The sequence below is a fragment of the Alligator sinensis genome, unplaced genomic scaffold, assembly GCF_000455745.1.
Source record: "Alligator sinensis unplaced genomic scaffold, ASM45574v1 scaffold333_1, whole genome shotgun sequence".
NCBI classification, from domain to species: Eukaryota; Metazoa; Chordata; order Crocodylia; family Alligatoridae; genus Alligator; species Alligator sinensis.
In genome coordinates, this window is record NW_005842381.1 from 54,631 (window position 1) to 61,544 (window position 6,914).

The 6,914-nt window shown below is 40.5% G+C and overlaps 1 protein-coding gene across 1 annotated transcript in view; it reads left to right on the forward strand.

The window, feature by feature from the left end:
- LOC102387533 (protein diaphanous homolog 2-like) overlaps positions 1-6,914 on the forward strand; it is a 455,665-nt gene that overhangs the window by 39,398 nt on the left and 409,353 nt on the right. The window lies entirely within an intron of this gene.

Consider the following 6,914-nt stretch of genomic DNA (forward strand, 5'->3'; position numbering starts at 1 on the left):
TTCCATTTGCTGTTCAAATAATTAGCTTTTATTTGAATTTGTCATAGTATATCCATTATCACTGCATTCACTTTATAATGTTGCTGTATACATACTTTAAATAAGTATTCTTGCTTTTAAATATATTTGACACATTACATGTTTGAATCAGTCCAATAAGGAACATGCTAGTTTGAAATATGCAAGAACTGCTGTAGAGTCTACAACTGAAGATATTTTAATATTAGCGGTAGTCTTCTGTTACATGTAAAGTAGGGGTGTGTGTGCGCGCGCGCGCGCGTGTGTGTGTGTTTAAATATGTAAAAGAACACTTTATATTTTTTTCTTAAATTCAAGTATAGAAGAGGTTGGGAATTATAGAAGAAAGATGCCAGAATTGGGTTCTTTAAGAAGGAAATTACTACAAAGTTAAATATTTATGAATATTTTATGTTGTCTTGCCTTATGCCTATTAATTAGGGCTGTGCAAAATTTTGGCAGCTGTTTCATTTTGGAGGTGTTTCAGGCCATTTTGGCACCTGAAACACTGAATCCAAATAGAAACAGAAGGCTCCGAAACATCTCTGAAACGAAACAAGGCATCTGAAATGTTTCCACAACATTTTGGAAAATTTCGGCATTTCAGAGCCAGGCATGCAGGGAAACAGCTGTATGCTGCTGCCCTGCTGTGCGACTCGGCTCTGCAGTAAGTAGAGATCCGCGTTGAGGGTCTCCTCACCGTTGCTGCCCGTCCTGGTTTGCTCCCCGCTGGGGCCCCTGGTCCCAAGCCCCACCTGGCTGGGCAGCAGTAGGGCTGTGTGAAGCTTGCAGCCCATTCGAAACTGATTCAGAAGAGATTTGGCTGAAACAAAACAGGACAGTGATCCAAAACACTGAAACAAATCACTGCCCTCCAAAACGGCCGAATCCAAAACCAAATAGAAACACAGCCGTTTTGCACAGCCCCACATTAGTCTCTGAAAAATGTGTAACACTAGCCCATTCTTTAAGGTGGTAGTTATGGAGATAGTTTAGTGAGGGTATGGGTAGAAATAGATGCATATATTTATTATGAACTTTTGTAATGATATAAGTACAACCCTAATATACACAGATTCATATACACATCTTACTTTGTGTTTTATAAAATAAACAGAGTTTAATATGTTTGTTCTTAAACATAGCTTTTCTATATCTTAGTGTTTACATAGACAATAGTAAGAGTCATCTATTACTATTACATTTATTTCACCTGATGCCAGGGTTTTGTTCCACCCTGTTCCCTGTTCCTCCCTCCATCCCATCCCAGTTTATGATCATCCTTTTTTGTTCCTGATTTAATTATATCCATAATTCAATCCCAAGCTATACAAATAATTTGAAATATTTTAATATAATTTTTAATACATTTGATTCACGGTCAAAATTATAGGCGGTCAGCTCATTCATACTGCTGTAGAATGTAAAAAAGGTAGCAGTTAAATCATAATATGTGCAATCACTTGTAGCAATTTCACATACCCTTTTGAAGCAGTTGAGAGTAATCTCTCTCATACCCTAAGCTGGGTAGCATTTGTCTGGTCTGTTGCTAGATAATGTCGATCTTTTCAAAGAGGTGCTGTCAAATAGCAAAAGTGTAATGTATGTAAAAGTAGGAAAAATGTGGCCACATAGTATTTTGTCACTGAAATCAAGGAGGAAAGAACAATAGGGAAGAGGGAACCAAGGTACGAGGAAGCGCGTGCAGCGTAAATTGGAGTGTAATGGGGGAAGGAAATGAACAGGAAATACGTATTACATGGAAGGTTTGATTTTTATTTTCCATATCTAATGAATATTATGATTCCATATCTAATAATATTATTCACAAACTGAATATCTGTGTGATTTGCAGAAGGATCTTTCAAGAGTTTGAATGGCTAGTTAATGTGGCCTTCAGCACCTTAATATATTCAACATGTATAACTGTCCCACATGCCTCTTTTTCTGTAAGGAACATAGAAGGGTGGAAGCAGACCAGGCATGGCTAAGCTGAGCCATCTCCTTGCCTGCTTTAAGCTGATTAGACCACCCTAAGGCAGGAGGAGTGTGCACAGGGCAGTTTTACCAGTTTTACTTCTATGGTGAAACCAGTGGAGAACTGCTCATCAACATTAACCATATTGGTAATGCAGAGAAAAATGTTAGGAGGTTGAATAGTATTTTCAACCCCAAATCAAATGTATAAAATTCACCTCCCCCTTTCGGGGTCAGGCTGAGAGAGCCTCCTTTTTTGATCATTCTTTTCTGTGAAATTCTGGCAATTCTTTCATCAGAGTTTGCTCTATTACAACAAAATAAGACAAACCCCACCCCAACAATATCTCCTTTGAGCGATTGTCTAGGTAAACATCCTCATTAAGGGCAAAACTGCACCTCAAGCATTCTTTGAAGACATTTTGCTTCAACTTGCCTATGGGGTGCACCTAGCTCTGTCCTCATACGGGGGGTGGGGGGAGAAAGGGTGGTACATAACTTCTGTTGCTGAGTTCCTGTCAACTTCTGGGATTAGATGGAACAGTTTTGTCATCTTATGCCTATCAACTAAAGGACTTGCTTGAAGTCTTCAAAGAGCTTTTTTGATGAAAACAAAAATAGCAAGATTACTACTAGTTTCTTTCCTCTCAAAACAAACAAACAAAAAAACCTTGTCCGTACGTATTTATTAGACCTCACAGCTTTTATTTCTTTTAGGTTTCTTCCTTTCACACACAAATTTTCATGCACTATATGACTCCTGGGGGCCATTTTATCCTACTATCTCCTGGACTCTTGTTTCTGGGTAGGGAAATTAGGAACCTCTTTTCTTTTGTTTTAATAGTTTTAAGAGTCTTTATTGTAGCCTCTCGCCACTTTTGGTACCTAAGTGTTATAGCTTCTTTTGTGACTGTCGTGTTGGTATTGGAGAGGTACACATGATACTATTTAAAAGAGATTCCCATATTTATGGGAAATGTTCTATATACTGCAGGTCTCTTCATGCAAATCACACCACGATACCTAGCTTCAGGTCTCTTGGGCTCCAACTCTAGTCTAGGCACCAAAGATTTAAATGGCTACCTGCAACCCTGGCACTGTCTCTGCTCAGAGACCTTCTATCCCCTTGGCTCTCAAGAACTTGTTAACAAATTATGGTTCTAAAGATTGGCCCTTCTTTAAGGAGCCCCAGACAGGGGCCAATCTTTAGAACCACAATTTGCCTCACTCACCTGAACTTGAGACAGTGGCCTCTGAGTATGCTATTGAAGCTCTCATGTTTCACTACTGTGTCCTGGCTCAGTTATTAGTAATCTGCAGGCCACCAAGATGACTGGAAATCAATGGCCTAGATGCTCTTCTGAATCTTCTCAACTAAGAGTAGCTTGGTGGCTCCAATTTGCATCCAGTGCCCACATCCCTAGTTCAGGCTATACCAGATGGGATATGAAATGACAATCTGCTTCCTCATGCTGCCCTTATCATTGTAGACTCCCCAGTTGATCATGGCATTTAACTCATCTTTACTGTCTTCTAAACCTATACTTTCAACCTTGACAGAAACTAGTAAAGTGTGCTATCCAGTGTGCTATCCAGAGTTAGCCACCAGTCCTGGCTCTGAATGTTAAGGCGCAGTCTATAAAGGTTGCTGTATCCGACTCTCCCATTGTTTGGGCATGCAAGAATAAAGTCAGGAAGGCCAAAGTGTAATTGGAGTTGCAGCTAGCAAGGGATGTGAAGGGTAACAAGAAGTGTTTCTACAAGTATGCCAGTAGGAGGAGGAGGATCAGAGAAAGTGCGGGCCCCTTACGGAATGGGGGAGGCAACCTTCTGACAGTATGCAGAAAAAGGCTGAAGTGTGTAATGCCTTTTTTGCCTCAGTCTTCAGAGGTAAGGTCTGGTCCCAGACTGCTACATCGGGCAGCACAATTTGGGGAGGAGGTGAGCAGCCCTCAGTGGTGAAAGAACAGGTTAGGGATTACTAAAAAAAGATGGACTTGTACAAGTCTTCATAGACTTCGCAGACATGAGGACTGGGAGGGTCCTTATAAGATCATTGGGTCCAACCACCTGCCCAAAGGGCAGGAAGTCAGCTAGGGTGAAAGGATCCCAGCAAGATAAGCATCCAAATGCTTCTTAAAAGTGTCCAGAGTAGTCCATCAAGTCAGATAGTATGCACCCGAGGGTGCTGAGGCAGTTGGGTGATGTGATTGCACAGCCACTGGCCATCATCTTTGAAAACTCATGGTGATCAAAAGAGGTCCCAGATGATTAGAAAAGAGAAAACAGTGCTTCTATTTTAGAAAGGGAAGGAGGATCCAGGGAACTACAGACCAGTCAGCCCTGGAAAAAGCATGGAGAAGATCCTCAAGGAATCCATTTGTAAGCACTTTGAGGGGAAGAAGGTAATTAGGAACAATCAGCAGGTGATTAGGAACAATCAGCATGGATTCAACAAGGGCAAGTCATGCCTGACCAACCTGATGGCCTTCTATGATGGGATGAATGGCTCTGTGGATGCGGTGAGACCAGTGAATGTGGTGTACCTCGATTTTAGCAAGGTTTTTGATACAGTCTCCCACAACATTCTCTCAGACAAGCTAAGGAAGTATGGGCTGAATGAGTGGACTGTAAGGTGAATAGAAAAGTGGCCGGAGCATCAGGTTCAGAGAGTAGTAGCCAATGGCTCGATGTTTAGTTGGCAGCTGGTATCAGGTGGAGTGCCCCAGGGGTTGGTCCTGGGGCTGGTTTTGTTTAATGTCTTCATCAACAACCTGGAAAATGGCATAGAGTGAACCCTCAGCAAGTTTGCAGATGACACCAAGCTGTGGGGGAGTAGTAGATATGCTGGAGGGTAGGGCTAGGATTCAGAGTGGCCTAGACAAATCGGAGGATTGGGCCAAATGAAATCTCATGAGGTTCAAGAAGGAAAAGTATAAAGTCCTGCACTTGGGATGGAACAGTCCCATACACCAGTACAGGCTGCTGGCTGACTGGCTAGGCAGCAGCTCTGCAGAAAAGTTCCTGGGAGTTAGAGTAGACAAGAAACTGAATATGAGTCAGCATATGCCCTTGTTGCCAAGAAGGCTAACAGCTTACTGGGCTGCATTGGTAGGTGTATTGCCAGTAGGTTAAGGAAAGTGATTATTCCCCTCTATTCAGCACTGATGAAGCGACATCTGGTATACTGTATTCAGTTTTGGACCCCCCACTATAGAAACAATGTGGACAAATTGGAGAGAGTCCAGTGGAGGGCAACACAAATGCTGATGGGGCTGGGGACATGACTTATGAGGAAAGACTGAGGTAACTGGGCTTATTTAGTCTAGAGAAGAGGAGACTGAGGGGGGATTTAATAACAGACTTCAACTACCTGAAATGGAGGGATCTAGGATTTAATAAAAAGCTAAAAGTAGTCTGCAGGGCTATGAAATATGAGAGACTAGGAATTGTGAAATTGCAAATTCTTCAGCACAGTGGCTTAAGAAAGAATAACTGGATAAGTTCAACCTCAGTACCATTAAAAAGAACAGGTCACTAAAACCTTTTGAGTCAAGGGCAATTAGCATGGATCAAGCAGATTATATGAAACCATGCTGCCTATTGAGTCCCCCGTGCTGCCTGACTAGAAATGCTCCTGTTGCTATTCTGGGTAGAAAATGAGCTTTTGTTTTTAAAACACAATATAATTTTGGAATGTTAATTTTTGAAGGAAAGATTCATATCATATGCAAGCAAATATGGTTCAATTTAGGACAGTTAATCAGAGTTCAACTCTGTTAAATTAGAATCTGTGCTTTGCAACCATTTGTAGACACAGGTGTGCTGCTTGTATGCTCATGCAGCATGTCATTAACTTATTAAGGATAGTATAGCTACGACTGACATAATTACAGTTGAAGATTTAATTATTTACCAAATAAGAATCACAATTCATTTAAATATGTCTTATTAATTTTGGTGGCTTATTAGTTCAGGTGGTAAAATATTATAACTTTTTCTGTACTGTTGTCCATTTTAATAATTTGAGGTTAAAATAGGACTCCAGGTTTTGATGTGCAAATGTTTCCCAAAATGTCCTGTGTCCCATTTGGGCCTGGAGTCTCCACCCAAGGAGCCCTAATGAGGTTGTACCAGTGGACTGTTGTTTTTTTTTTTAAATCCCTTGTACTTCCTTGCATGGCCTCATTAACCATTGAAACAATGTAACAATTTTTAAAAAAATCTATATAGATATAGAACTATATATAGATCTGTATCTAGATATATAAAATAGGTTTTATTTATTTATTTATTTATTTATTTTACTGAAGATTGTTTGTTGGGGTGGGGGGAGAAAAGAAGAGGGGTTGGTTTGCCCGTGAATTAAGATCAGTGTAACTGTGTTCTGTTTTTCTATAACTATTTTCTCTAATTGTAAATCTGTCTTGAATCTATCAACTATAAGAGTAAGAAGTATTTAAAAAAAAAAAAAAAAAAGAGGGAGAGAAAAATAAATAAGCTTTTCATCTGTCAGTGTTTTGAACTGCTATTAACTGCTGGAATAGTCTTTGTCTGTCATCTTTTACAAAGATCAATATGATATTTCAGATTTAGCTTTTTATCTTCTAGACCAAATAAGATATTTCTTAGGTTGAGAAGTCTAAACCTCAGACGTCTGTGGTTTTTCAACAGATTCAGCTTCTAAGAAAATCACTCACATTTATTCTCAACTTACCAGCCTTTTCTCAATTTATTAGCTGTTCACTATAATACAGTGTATAGTTCTTCTGCTGGCAGCTGAAAACTGGCTTCTCATGTGCTGCTGGGGATGAGAGGAGCCAGGCCGGGTCTGCACCAGCCAGCAGAAGCAGTGGTGGAGTCATGTGCCGCTCGGGACTGACCAGCACAGGTAGGGGGAAAGTGCAGCTGAGCCCCCT